Raw genomic sequence first — 15,379 nt, 5'->3', positions numbered from 1 at the left:
TCTAGTCAACGATGGGTTCAGTCCAACTTCTGTCTCGTGAGAAAACTTTATTTAATTCTGGGAATTGGGATACAATCTTATTGTATTGTGTGAATTAGCCTTGTATGGCTGGGAGACTGGACCACCTCTACCTGCTTCTTAGAGACCCTGAATTAAGGAGTTATGCTGACCAGGAACCCAGCCAGACCCAAAGATCGATGCAAGTTTTCCAACAATCGTACATCTCAAATAACTCATATCTGAAACTGGCCTTGTACTGATCAATAAGTTATAGTTTCCAAGTTCCTTTGATTGGATATGGGCACCTGGGGGGGGGAGTGGGACACCTCTTTTTCTGAATTCAGGCCATTGTGCCTGTGTGCTCGCCCTCTCCCAACTTGGAAAGTGTCTCATCTGTTCCTCATTTAGAAATCAGATCACCTAATGCTATATTGTGGTTAATTGCTTCCTTTTAATTAATTAGCCTTATCTGATTGTTTTTAAGGTATAAAAGTCTGTTTCCTTCTGTATTCAGGGTCTAGTGCCAAAGCTGAGGAAGGAGATCGGTCCTGGTTTTTTGTGCAATTGGCATGAATTACTTAATAAATTGTTATGCTCAGAAACTCAAACCTTTGTTTCCTCAATCATTTCATCTGTCACCTGCCACAGTCCGAATCCTGTGTCAGACATTTACTCACTGTGCCACACAGGCTCATAACCTACGTGTCATTCTTGACTCCTCACCGTGACACCTCTCCTTCCCATCTAATTTGTGGCCAAGTCCCAGTGACTTTATATCTTTTTAACACACTTCATGGATGCCTCCTGCTCTCCTTGGATGCTGCCACTGCCTGATCTAGGTTTTCATGACCTCAACACATGGACTATTGAAATAGTCTGCTGCCTTTTCTTCCTTCCCCAGATCTCTCTCTTCTCCTAAACACCTTCTGCCTCCCTGGTGAAGTGATCTTGCTAAAGCCCAGATTTGACCATGCTATCCCCTTGCTGAAATGGCTCCTGTGGCTCCCTAAGACCTGCAGTGTAATGTACATACTCTTCAGTTTGACACTTAAAGCCCTTCAGAATATGGCACCACTTGATCTTCTTGCTATTTTTTTTAACTTATCTTCTTCTTAGAATTGATACAAAGTATGGTTCCAAGGCAGAAGAGTGGTAAGGGCTAGGCAATGGGAATGAAGTGACTTGCTCAGTGTCACACAGCTAGGATTTGTGTGAGTTTAGATTTGAACACAGGATCTCCTGTCTCCAGGCTTGGCTCTCAATCTACTGAGGTACCTCTCTTCCCCTTCTGTAGTATTTTTACACAACAAATTTCTTCATGCACTCTCTGTTCTAGCCTAACTGGTCTACTTTTTCTTCCCCCTATAGAAACTTTTAATTTCCCTCCTCTGTGTCTTTGCAGAGACTGTGTGCCATGCCTGAAATGCCCTCCTCCCTCCTCACTTCCACCTCTTAGAATTCCTAGATTCTTAGAAATTTAGCTCATTCTATCTCACAAGTCTTTAGTGGTTCCTCCTGGATATTTCATGATTCATAGCCTTATAGCATCCCCAGAACAATATTAGGTTAAGTAGATGAGATTTTGTGTCAGAGAGGTTTGGAATGATAAGAAAATATAAAAAAATGGTACAGCTTCCCTGATGCAATCCTGCTGATCTTTTCCCCTTCTCTGGACCAAATGAAATGTTGTATCTTGGGTAGATCTTATGGGGTAACTAGATTTGGTGTCAACCTCATACCCTTATTAGCTATGCGACTCTGGGGAAGCTACTTTACCTTTTCAGCCTCAGTGCTGTCATCAGTAAAATAAGGACCTTGGCCTTTAGGGTACCTTCTAAATCTAAATCTATAATCCCATGGAAAGTAAAGTGCTTTGCAAACCTTTAAGTGCTATATAAATGTTATTATTTGTTATTCTTCTTCTGTTCCTTTCTACCTGGAGTGTGACCTGGAGTAAAGTAAGTTCCATTGTCTCTCTGGGTCTCAGTTCCCTCCTGTATGAAATAAGATTGAGCTGAGTGCTCTCCAAGGTCCCTACCAGCTCTCAATCCATGATCACTCCTCAGTCGGGATTCTTGCTCTCATTCAGTGACTGTTCTGCTTGGTCTTTTGACCTTGGTTTGATGCTTTTTCCAGTTGGCATCCAAACTTTGTGAATTTGAGTTTGTTGGTGCCTCCCTCTTTTCCCAATCCCCCACTAAACACACAGTAGCTGTTCTTGTAGCCTCATTGTGGAGCCTGAATAGTACTGGATAGGAATTTTTGCCTCCCTCTATGTGTTTTTCTCTCTCTCCACCTGGTTGTCTGTCTGCATCTTTCCATTCTGTCATCCAGATCACTTTAACCCAGCGGCAGCTGTCTTCCAAACCAGGCAAACACTGAATAAGCCAAATGTAATCACCCCAGATGAATAGGAAATCAAGGAAAATGGATGAAAAATTATCCCTGTGAACTCTGAGTCAGTCCCAGCACTTTCATGGGGCACAGGGGAAGTGAATGCAAGGGCAATGGAAAAGGGAATTGTTTCTAATACCATCACGATCATTCAAATACTGACTTCTCTAGCTACTGTTCTTCAGTGAATGTGCTCAGAGACCTCAGCAACTAGCAATGTGGCCCATTTCTCATTTGTCCTGGGATGGACCTGGATAAAATGTTCCAGAGAAAGAACTTTGGAAGTAGAAACACAGAAGAAAAACAACTGCTTGATCACATGGGTCAAGGGGGATATGACTGGGGATGTGGACTCTAAACGATCACCCTGGTGCAAATAATAATATGGAAATAGGTCCTGATTTACACATGTAAAACCCAGTGGAATTTCGTGTTGGCTACAGGAGGGGGGATGGGAGGAGGGAGGGAAAGAACATGAATCATGGAACCATAGAAAAATTCTCTTAATCAATTAAATACAAATTTTCAATTAAAAAAATAAGACAATGTGTTAAATATTGCCAGAGACACACAAATGAAATACTATGGGAGGGCAGAGAAGAGAGAAATGACTTCTGGCTACAGTGATCAATGAAGAACCTCCCATCCACTTCCCAGATGGCTTTTGTGCTGTCTTCCCTCATTAGAATGTAAGCTCTTTTAGGCCAGGGATTGTCTTTCTTTTTTTTTAAACCCTTACCTTCCTTCTTGGAGTCAATACTGTGTTTTTTCACAGTCAATACTGTGTTTTCAGCACTTAGCACAGTGACAGGCATATAACAAGAAATACTTTTTTTTTTTTATTAAAACCCTTACCTTCCGTCTTGGAGTCAATACTTTGTATTGGCTCCAAGGCAGAAGAGTGGTAAGGGCTAGGCAGTGGGGGTCAAGTGACTTGCCCAGGGTCACACAGCTAGGAAGTGTCTGAGGCCAGATTTGAACCTAGGACCTCCCGTCTCTAGGCCTGACGCTCAATCCACTGAGCCACCCAGCTGCCCCCAACAAGAAATTCTTAATAAATATTTGTTGGCTTGCCTTAGCCTTGAAGAATAAGGCAGATTCCCATAGGCAAAGGTGGAGCTGGTTCTGGTTGGAAGGAAGAGTTTGAGGAAAAGCATGGAGAGGAGTATTCATCATAACTAGCACAAACCCAGACCACTGGACATCAACATGGGAGTGTAGCTCCTCCTCTGGGCTTGCTCTCTCAACTTCTACTAGCCTACTAGAGTAGATTTCCAGAGCTCAACAACTGCTCTCCAATATTGTCACTTATAAGCCCCAATTTAGTGGGCCTCCCATTGGTTATAAGCCAGACTCAATTAGCTTTTAGAAAAAGCATATTTAGTAAGGTGGTACAGTAAAAAAAGTTAATGCAAAACAATACCCCCCAACCTCCCCCCCCACCTCCAAAGTCTGGGACACATTCTCCCACAATTGTAAAAGGATCTATGCAGGAAGTAGCCTGAAGCTTAGAGTATTTTTGTGGCAATGTTGCAATGCTCAGCTATAGATGCTATTGTCACACAGTGCTGCTCAATGGACTTTCCTACCCATATTAGTGGGAAGTCCAAATCTTCTTACCTTCACAAGGTCATCTTTTGATCAGTGGGGGAAGGAGGGAGAAGAGAAGAGAGAATTCTTTCACCTTCCCAAAGAGCAATTCTGTTGATTACCTCCAGACTATCCTGTTATTGGAATCTTGTGCTGGAATTTCTAATTCTAAACTGGTTTGCCCATAATTCATATAAGGGTGGAGGTGTGTCTGATTCTTTTAATTCATCCTGATCCTTTTCCTGTGTGGCCTCATCTGATTTCATCCAATGGGAAAAAAAAAAGTCTTCTTTCCCCCCAAATGATTAAGGGCTTGATCACATCTAATTTACAGTTTTGATTGGTTGATGGATTTAATAGGGATGTTGAGACCTTCTGTAATTACATTAATTGGCATGGTGTATGTGTGTGTGTGACTCTCCTTACACTATACTCCTGTACTCCAGCTTCCTTCTCCAGATGCTGCACTCCAGATCTCTGCTTTGGGACTCCACGTTCTGATTTGGGAGTGTTCATCATAACTGACCCGACCCACACCTACCACACTGCTCCCTGGCCATCTTCATGCCCTGTCCTGTGCCCTTCCTTCTCTTTCTTTGCTCTTGCCCTACTATATTCCCATCTTTAGCTCTGGAGATAGTGAAAACAATCAATTCTAACACTTCCAGGAGAGATAATCATCCTATGGCTCCACTCACCATTCTTGTGGTGGCTCCACTCCTTCACCCGAACACTCTTCCCCAGCCTCTACTCCACTAGCTGAGTTGTCTTTTATGAGCAGAATGTAAACTTCTTGAGGGCAAGAATTATCTTGAATTTTTAGTATCTGCATTGTCAGTGCTTGGCACAATACTTGGCACATAGAAAGTGCTTAATAGATGTTTTTTCATTCCTTCCTTCCTTCATTAGAGAAGTATAGCTTGGATAGTAAGATTATAAGTACAGCAAAAATAGTAAGAAGGGTGTAAGTGTAAGTGGGAGAAGAGGCTCAGGGTAGATTGTGGAGGCCCTAGAATGTCAGCCTAAAGATATATTCAATCTCCTGGGCAGAGGAACTGGACCCCAGCTTGGATGTAGTCAATCCTATTATATACCTAGTCAGGTCTCTGATGTCTATGCATTTAGTTACTTAGGTGGGGTGGTGGATCTTTTCATTTTGTCAGTGTCTATTCCACAGGATTACTGATTTAGAGTGGGAAGTACTTGGGAGTCATGTGGTCTTATCTCTTTATTTTATAGACTGGGCACTGAGGTCCAGAGAGGTGAAGTGAATTATGCATCATCACTTAGGTTTTAATTAATCTTAAATTTAAAAAATGCTTTAAAAGAATTTGGCCCAACAATACACACAGGAAAAACCAAATTGAGTCACCTACCTACCCTGCCTAATAATTTTTTTTTACCAGAAACAATATTCTGGTGATTCTGTCTGTGAGTCATGAAATGCTAGTCTCTGGAGAATTAAAATTGGGATCACGCAAAGGTAATAGAGAGGCACATGGTGGCCAAGAGCTAGCTATATTACTTTGGGGAATTGTGTAGGAGGAACCCATGTAAAGGATGGCTTCAGACCAAAGGAAAAGGGATGCTGCCTTTTCTGTATCACATAAACAAAAAAACCCAAAACGATTGAGCATGCCTTCCTTTTTATTTGTATAATAGCTTATGGGATGGGGACAATTGCTTTATTGATTTAGGAAATCCTCTGGTTTAACCTACTGCTTCTAATAATGTAAGGCAGCACCTTTTCGGAAATTTAGTTTTACAGAGTTGCCAGGAGCACAGCAGGTCAAACTTGCAGGGCCTGAACCAGATTAAAATGTAATTGGAAAATGTTTTTTTTAAAGATATTTTATTATACCAATTACATATAATAAAAATTTCCCAGATACACTTTCTGAAGTTATAAGACCCAAATTGTCTCCCTCCCCCCTTCTAGAGATGGTAAGGAATTTGATCTGGGTTATGTGTGTGTTATCATGCAAAACCTATCTCCATATTGTTTATTGTTGTAAGAAAATACTCATATAAAACCAACACCCCCAAATGAAAACCTGAATAAACTAAAGTGAAAAATGCTATGTTTTCATCTGCATTCAGACTCTAACAGTTTTTTCTCTGGAGGTGGATAGTATTCTTTGTCATGTCCTTCAGAATTGTCCCAGATCATTGCATTGCTTAGAGTAGCTAAGTCTTTCACAGTTGATCATTCCACAATATTGCTGTTACGGCATAAAATGTTTACCCGGTTCTGCTCATTTCACTCTGCATCAGTTCATGCTTTCCAGTTCTTTCTGAAATCATCCTGCTCATTGTTTCTTACAGCACAATAGGATTCCATCACCACCATATACCACAATTTGTTCAGCCATTCCCCAATGGATGGACATCCCTTTAGTTTCCAATTCTTTGCCACCACTAAAAGAGCTGCTATAAATGTTTTTGTACAAGTAGGTCCTTTCCCCCTTTTTGTGATCTCTTTGCATACAGTTCCAGCAGTGGTATTACAGGATTAAAGGGTATGCAGAGTTTTATAACCCTTTGGCATAATTCCAAATTTCCTCCAGAAAGGTTGGACCATTTCTTAACTGGGAAATTTTTTTTTAACAAAATAAAAATACAGTGAACATAGATAATATTAACATGTGGTTTTCTAAGTCAACATATGCCTGCCAGGATTCTTATGTAAGGTTTAGAGACCCTATTTCTGTTTGACTTTGACTTTGTTGGCCTGGAGCATGGAGAAGTTAAGGGAATTGTTCAGCATCACTTAAACTCATGTCTCCCTTGGGTCTTTTTTCCACTATACTGTCCTGATACTTCTTATATACTTTCTTTTTTTTAAAACAAACTCTATACATTTACTACTGTCCTAATAATTAAATATATTATAAATATAGACAATTTAAAAGAGTTGAATGAAGATGAAAAAAGATCTTTAAAGTAACCTTTACTTACTAATCATTTTGTTGTTATTAAACTATTAATAATGATGGTTTTAGTGAGAACGATGTGACTGAATATGCTTCATTATTTTCAAATATCTTGGCTTACCACTTTATGGTATGCAGGGATTAGAAGATCTGACTCCAAATTCAGTTTATTTTCATTCTCGATTTTATTGGTTGTCACAAGTGACAAGAATATCGCTCAAAGATATGTAGATTCAAATGGAAAAAGTACGTTATTGACCGTGCTTACTTAATCATAATACTCATTCTTCAATCTCATCTGCCATTATACACTGGTTTTTATTGAGATTCAGCTAGCAAATTTCTATCTTCCCAGATATCAATCAATTTGTTCTTGCCAACTTCTCAGAAGGTGTTGTATTTTTATATTTTTAACAAATGGATTTGAAGTCCCCTAAAACTCATTGACTGGAAGATTTTGAAGTCAGTTAGAAAATTATGGTTCCAAGTTGTTAAAGTGTGCAGATATGACTATGTGTGTGTGTGTGTTTTAAACAGATAACACATTATTTTCAGCAACCCAGAGTGGAGACATTAAGTATATAGGAGGAGAGGGTGGTAAATAGTGTCAAATGCTGGAGAGAAGTCAAAAGGATGAGGATTGAGAAAAAGACATGAGATCTGGTATTTAAGGAATCATTGGCAACTTTGAAGAATGATCAATCTACAAGCATTTATTAAACACTTACAGATTGCCAGATTCTGTGCTAGGTGCTGGGGTTACACAATACAAAGAATGAAGTCATCCCTACCTTCAAGGGGCTTATATTCTAAGAAAGCCGTTTCAGATGAGAGAGCAATCAAGGTTAATGAGGAAGCTGAGGAGCTCAGACCCTGGAGTGATGGTGGTGCTTTGAGGGGGAAGTTCAGAAGAGCCATGGGCTTGGAAGGAAGAGTATAATGAGATCTGCAAATGAACTTTGAAACCTGCTAGAACTTAGCTTCCCCAACGAGTCTGATTTTCTTCTTCCAAAAGAGGATGGGGGGAATCTTCCTCACTAGTCATTGCCCCAAGCACAGAGTCTTAGAGAAGACCCAAGGTGATTTGTGGGGCAGGGTATGAGGAACTCCTGGGAGGAGAGGAACTTTTGATTGGTCAGCTGCTGTGAGTTTTTGTGTTGTCTTTAAATTAAACCACTCTGAGGGAGGCCAGCAGTGGGAGAGGATAGAGTAAGGGAAGGAATATTCAGTTAAAGTGGGTGAAGAGAGTAGCTCAGTGGGTTGAGAACTGGGTCTAGAGATGGGAGATCCTGGGTTCAAATTTGACCTAAGACATTTCCTAGCTGTGTGACCCTGGGCAAGTCACTTAACTCTCATAACCTAGTCCTTACCCCTCCTTGGAACTGATACACAGTATTGATTCTAAGATGGAAGGTAAGGGTTTTAAAAACACAACAAAAAAGCATAGCTCTCTCTGGGCTGGTGCCTTTGCATGATCCATAGTTGGCAATCCTCACTGTCAGGAGAGGCCATGGTCCCTCAAGTCGCTGCCAATTTCAGGGGGCTGTCTTCCCACCTTCCCCGGCAGGTACTTCCTCTGTTGTCAGCCCCCACTGCTCCAACAGACTCCAACACAAAGGAGCACTTCACTGGAACCCTTTGAAATGAGCCCTGAGATCCCAGCACCTTTCAGATATAATGTCGTGAGTAAATTTGATAATCGTGAGCATTGGGGTGAGTGTAATCTCTTTAGTGTCACAGAAGGGGTCTCACTCCTAGACTGATGGGTAAATTAAATTCCAGGCAACATTTATTATTAAGCATCAACATGAATTGGATGTCAGGATAGCAGGTCCCTTACAGACAGGGACTATGCTGTGCTTTGTGTTTGGGTTCCCTTGGGTGATGGGCACAGGGTGAGCACTTAATAAATGTTGGATTGATTTCTGCAACATGTACCCAGCTAAGTACAAAGTAAATAGCTGATAATACAAAGTAGCTCTGAGAGGAAGGGAATACCAACAAGTGGGTGGTGAGGAATCAGGAAAGTTCTTCTGTGGAGGATGGAACAGGATTGATGCTTTGAAGGAAGCCATTTCTGGGCCAACAAGAAGCAAAGATCTGGAAGGACTTTGAATGCCATTTTGTTCAACATCCACCTTTCTGCAATTGACCAAACAAGGTAGAGGGAGGCTGGATGATGTTGGCATGAATTTAAAAATAGTTTCAGCAACTAATGGTTCAGCAGGTATAATTAGCCAACGTAACCTAATTTGCAGAGTGCAAATTGGAAATTATGCTGGAAATGACCTATTTGGTAATGAAATTAGTTGTATTAAAATGGTAAATGGATTGAAAAAAAACTTGGTAGGAGAGCTCCACACTCCTTGCTCTCCCATAATGGATTTTTCATGGAAAAAGTGATGATGTTTAGGGAGAAGATGAGTCAAGGTATTTTACTTAGCTTTGTCTAAGTCTAACTTAGTCTAACTTTGGGTAATTGGTTCTGTTTCTTTTTTGTTAATAATTTTGTTTACATAATTGAGTCTATCTTTTCCAGTACCTGGCATAGAACTTTTGGAGGTGTAGGTGCTTAACAGTGTGTGTTCTATTTTAAATATATCTAGAATGAGCAAAGAACTGAATTAAAATATCTGGGTTCTAGTTTTGACTTTACCACTAATTAGCTCTATGACCTTGGGCCAGTCAATTTTTTTTTTTCATTTGTAAAATTAAGGATTAGACTAAACTAGGGCTTCTCAGCTTTAATTTTTTATTTTTATTGCGGAGACCTTTGGCAACTAAGTGAAGCCTACAAATACCTTCTTAGAATAATGTGTTAAAAATTTTTTTTTAAACCCTTTCCTTCCATCTTGGAATCAATACTGTGTATTGGTTCCAAGGCAGAAGAGTGGTAATGGCTAGGCAATGGGGGTTAAGTGACTTGCCCAGGGTCACACAGCTGGGAAGTGTCTGAGGCCAGATTTGAACCTAGGACCTCCCATCTATAGGCTTGGCTCTCAATCCACTGAGCTACCCAACTGCCCCTAGAATAATGTTTTAAAACATAGAAGGTAAGACATATAGGATAACAAAGGAAACCAACTATATTGCATTATCAAATTACTTTAAAAAAGTTCATAGGACCCAGATTAAAAACTCTGGAACTAGATAATTTCTAAGGCCCATTCTAGCTCTAACACCCCCCCCCCCCATGATTCTATGGAATTAGCATTTAAACTGAACAGTAAGAGAAGGATTTGCTTTCATAGTGAGTTCTCTAGAAGCTCAGATTTTTCTTCAACGAGAAAAAAAGATGTTGCAAAGGGATTCAAAGACTACAGGAGAGAACTGAGGCTCTTTAAGAGTGTCAGAAAGAGATGAGGGTTGTAAAAACACTAAAATAATGCAAATTAATTATATTAAGTAAGTAAGTAACAAAATAAACAAAATTAAAAATAAAATTAAAAAAGCTTTAAAAAATCTTCTATTTGGTGACCAATATGGAAAAATGTTTTCTGTGTCTGCATATGTAAAATCCATGTCATGTTGCTTGCTGTCTCAGGGAGGAGGAAGGAGATAGAGAGAATTTGGAAATCAAAATAAAAAAATTGAAATGTTAAAATTGTTTTTCCATGTAACTGGAGGAAAAATAAAATATTTAAAAAAGTTTTACTTGGAGGCAAAAAGTCCAATGGAAGGATGATCTAATGCTTGGTAAAATGTTAACAGCAGGCATAGCAAGTCTGTTCCACTTCTATTTGTCATTTCTGTTTTCCCAATGAAGAGGATAATATTCACACTAGAAAAGGGAAGAAGAAACATAACTAAGAGGAAATTAAAGCTTTTAGTAGATGAGGGGCCAGTAAAAGAGTCCCTGGGAGTTCTCTAGTTGTAGTGTCTCATTCTGGATAAATTTCATTCTAGGGTGATGAAATAACTGGCAGATGGGATTGCAGATGCAGTCATCTTTAAGGAATCTTAATATCTACATTGACACAAATAATTTTTTTGATCTTCATGAAAATCCCATGAGGAAGATGCTATGGTTGTCCCCATTTTACAGATGAGAAAACCAAGACTCAAATCATTTATCTAGACTCACATAACTAAGTGTCTGAGGCAGAATTGGGAAATAGTTTTTTTTTTTTTGGACTGCAAGACCTCTGCTATACCCACTGTGCTACACTAGAAAGTGTATATTTTCAAAAAAGGCCTCCAGGTGAATTCTAGTAAGTAAGGCACCCAATTACAATCATTATCTTGCTTGTAAATCTTGCACCCAGATCATGGCACTAAGATTCACTTTGTTCCCTCGTCTTTGGCCTCAGGAAATTCAATCAACTAATTAATTTTCTATTTTATTTTTTCCTCAATTAAATGAAAAACAATTTTAACCTTCGTTTTAACAAAACGTTGAGCTCAATTCTGTTTTTCTCTCTCCTCCCTCCTGAGAAGGCAAAGGATTCAAACATGAATTTTACATGTGCAATAATGCAAAACATTTTTCTGAGGACTTTGTTTTAGATGAAAAATTCTCAGTTCAGTCACATTCTCTCCATTCCCTAGGTAGGAAAATCCCCAACATCTAGGCAGCGACGGCGCCCTCCCCTAACCTTCATTTATATCTATCTCTAGGTCATTCTTGGGCTTTTGTTGGTTGAGGCAAGATTCAGGTTGCTACAGACATCTGGGGAACAAAACAGCCAATTACTTTGTATCGTCCTTGGAGAGGAAGTTGGGGAAAGAATGGCCCTTTTTGGGGACTTCCTTCAGTCGGGATCCTCTGCTGGGAGATGCCTGAAGAACCAAGAATTCTCTTCCAAATCCTATATCTTTGCCACAGGTCCTCCCTTCCTGTTCACAACTGTCTGAGATGCTGCGATAGTTCCAGTCTCTTCTGAGAGGGCTGCTCCCTGTTCTACAACTTGCTTAGGATGGGACCCAGGCTCACACGCTACAGCTTTGCTAGATCTCAGGGGGGTGCAGGCCCCCTTCACCCTCAATTCAGATTGTTTAAGTCAATGAAAAAGTGTTCTCCCCTAGTCAAAGGATCAGAGCCCAAATGTGTGTGTCTGTGTGTGTGGGTGCCACACTAGAGGATGTGGCTTGATCCTCTTTAAACTTATCTCCGTAAAATTCTAGCCAGGATTAGTCCATGGATGGTTTGTGAACACTGAGGACAGGAAAAAGGTAGCCTGGCGACGCTGAGAAAAAGTGAAGCCGAGCCAGTCTCCTGGGCCTTCTTGATGGGCTCGCTAGCCTAGCGAGCGGATCAGAGAAAGCTGTAGGCAGGAGATAACATATGGAGAGCACTTTGCAAATCTGAAAATACAGTATAAATGCTAGAAATGTATTACTATTGCTCATATTTGGATTTAAGCAGAGCATTTATCAAGGCTTCTCCCACTATGTCTTAAGGATGAGTTCAAAAAGTGGGGTTAGGTGATCCTAAGATGTATCTGTACCCACCCAAAGGGGAAGCTACATAGTACTGTGCCAGGAGTCAGGAAGGCTCATCTTCCTGGGTTCATATCTGACTGTGACCCTGGGCAAACTGCTTAGTCCTATTTGCCTCAGTTTCCTCATCTGTAAAGTGAGAAAATGACAGACCACGCCAGTTTTTCTTCCAAGAAAACTCCAAATGACTGAACAATAATAAGTGGAGGAGTTCTGTGGGCTCCAGAGGACTTAACTAGGTACCAGGAGTGGAAATGAAAGGGAGGCCCATTTCATTCCGGTGAAAAGAAGAAAGACCTTCCAATGAGAGTCATCCCCAAATTGAATGGGTTCCCTGTTGGTTAAGCCAGCCCAAAGCATTAAATCTAACAACACACTCACCATAGCACTCGGAATTATTGGACATTCAAAATATGGGCATTTATTTTCAAAAGCCACTGTACACGGTGTCACTGAAAGTCCCTCCTCATCCCCTCTGAATTCAGGCTCTGTGTGAAGTAATGAGTTCTTCCTCCTCAGAAGTATCCAAGCAGAAGTTGGATCCCAGGGTCATCGTTTCTGAGGAGGCAAAGCTCATTTCACTTGAACATAAGGAAAGGCCATTGAGGGTTAATTATTTGACAGAGAGGAAGCTGAGCTGGAGAGAAGTGATGTGATTTGTCTAAATTCACAGAGCCTGTGGTACCTAGAAGGGTTGATATTCAGGTCCTCTGACCCCAGATCCAGTGCTCTCTTCATTGTCCATGTGACTTCCCTCTCTTCATTCATCCCCAACTCCTACTACATTTAAAAAGAAGGGGAGAATCCCATTTTCTTTCTTTTTTTTAAAACCTTTACCCTCTGTCTTAGAATCACTACTGGGTATTGATTCTAAGGCAGGAAAGGGTATGGGCTAGGCAATGAGAATGAAATGACTTGCCCAGGGTCACCCAGCTAGGAAGTGTCTGAGGTCACATTTGAACCCAGGACTTCCCATCTCTGAGCCTGGCTTTCGATCCACTGAGCCACCTAGCTGCCCCCTTCTCTGGCTTATTTTATGAATGAAGAAATCGAGATAAGCAAAGTCAAGTGACTTGTTCAAGGTCACCCAGCTAGGAAGTGTCTGAGGTCACATTTGAACCCAGGACTTCCCATCTCTGAGCCTGGCTCTCAATCCGCTGAGCCACCTAGCTGCCCCTGGGGATCCCATTTTTCTAGGGAACATTTCTCCTTTTCCAGGTTTGTTCTAAAAGAAGATGAAACTGGACTAGATGGCCTTGAAGACCTTCCAATGCTAGATTTTGGGATTCTCTGGGCCCTGCTTGCTGGGACTGGATGCAGTGGGCTATCATGTCTTCAGAGAGCAAGCTTTTGCTTGGCTTTGTATCTTTCTCTCTCCGTTGTGGTTTATTAATCTTCTTTTGCCATCCAACCCAAGCCTGTGATTTGAACTCGGACATTGACCGTGTCCACAGCTCTAGATTCTAGTACAGAATGGTTCCTAGCTGGGCTGGGGAGCCAGGAGAGCCCCCGTGCCTGTAATTTCCCAAAGACAAACAAGCAGTGATAATCCATTGAACTGTGAACAGCTCTTATTTATTTCTGACAAACGCTCTGATTCCCGTTTCCTCTGATTCCCGGACTAAATGTCAAGAGGCCAGCTGCAGAAGATGGAAGGGACGGAGCAGGAGCCCATTGGCTCTGCCAGGCTGAAGTCGTTCCTCACAGCGATCCCGTCTCTGGTTTGGGGAATGGAAAATCGCTGTAAAATCTGTATTCCAGGTCCCTCCGCTGACTGGAGAGGGCACCCAGGACTCAGTGAAGGCGGGCTCCCAGGGCTGAGGCAGGGGAGAGGAAGGAGGCCTCTGAGGACTCCATCTCTTCTCCTCCATTCCCCAGACTCAGCAGCCAATGGGAAACAGGCTTTGGTAGAGAAGAGCAAGAGCTGAGAGGGGAGAGATCAAGGAGCTGTCCACCAGGTCAGCCCGCTTTGTTTCTGCTTTCTCTACCAAGGAGAAACATCTGCAGAGTCGGAAGGGCAGAGGAACCTGAAGCCCCAGACAGATGAAGGGATGGGAAGAGGCTGTGCAAGATAAATACAGAGTAGCTGGAATGGAGCTGAAGAGGAGACAATCAAGTAGTATAATTACATCGAAACACTGTGCAGTCCTAAACGTCTGATGTAAATGTCAGTTAGGGAGTAGCTGGCACCATGGTGGATAGAGCACTGGGCTTGGAATCTGGAAGACTCATCATTATGAGTTTAAATCTGGCCTCAGACACTTACTAGCTGTGTGACCCTGAGCAAATCACTTGACTTTGTTTATCTCAATTTCTTCATTTGTAAAATAAACTGGAGAAGGGGGCAGCTAGGTGGCTCAGTGGATTGAGAGCCAGGCTCATAGATGAGAGGTCCTGGGTTCAAATATGACCTCAGATACTTCCTAGCTGTATGACCCTGGACAAGTCACTTGACTTTGTCTCAATTTCTTCATTTGTAAAATAAGAGGGGGAGGGGATAATCTTCCTTGACACAGTGGGCATAAAGGTGGCTCAGTGGATTGGGAGCCAGGACTAGACATGGGGGGTCCTGGGTTCAAATTTGATCTCAGAAACTTCCTAGATGCGTGACCCTAGGCAAATGCCTTAACCCCCATTGCCTAGTCCTTACTGCTCTTCTGCCTTAGAACCACACACAGATGTAAGGTAAGGGTTTTAAAAAAAAGAAATTAGTCCCGAGAGAGCACAGGAGGATAATGATGATAATAATCATCATAGCTAACATCTATTTGGCACTTACTGTGTACTAGGTACTGAGCTAAGCACTTTACAAGGATTATCTCATTTGATTCGCACAATAATCCTCTGAGGTAGGTGTTATTATTATTATTATTATTATTATTCTCATTTTATAGATGGAGAAACTGAAGCAAACAGACATCAAATGAATTTCCCCTGGCTACACATCTGATAAATATTAAAATCCAGATTTGAATTCAGATCAGTCCGACTCCAGGCCCAGGGCTCTATCTACTGCGATCCAT

Source organism: Monodelphis domestica, chromosome 1 (genome assembly GCF_027887165.1).
Source record: "Monodelphis domestica isolate mMonDom1 chromosome 1, mMonDom1.pri, whole genome shotgun sequence".
NCBI lineage: Eukaryota > Metazoa > Chordata > Mammalia > Didelphimorphia > Didelphidae > Monodelphis > Monodelphis domestica.
Note: the sequence above shows the minus strand (reverse complement) of the source record.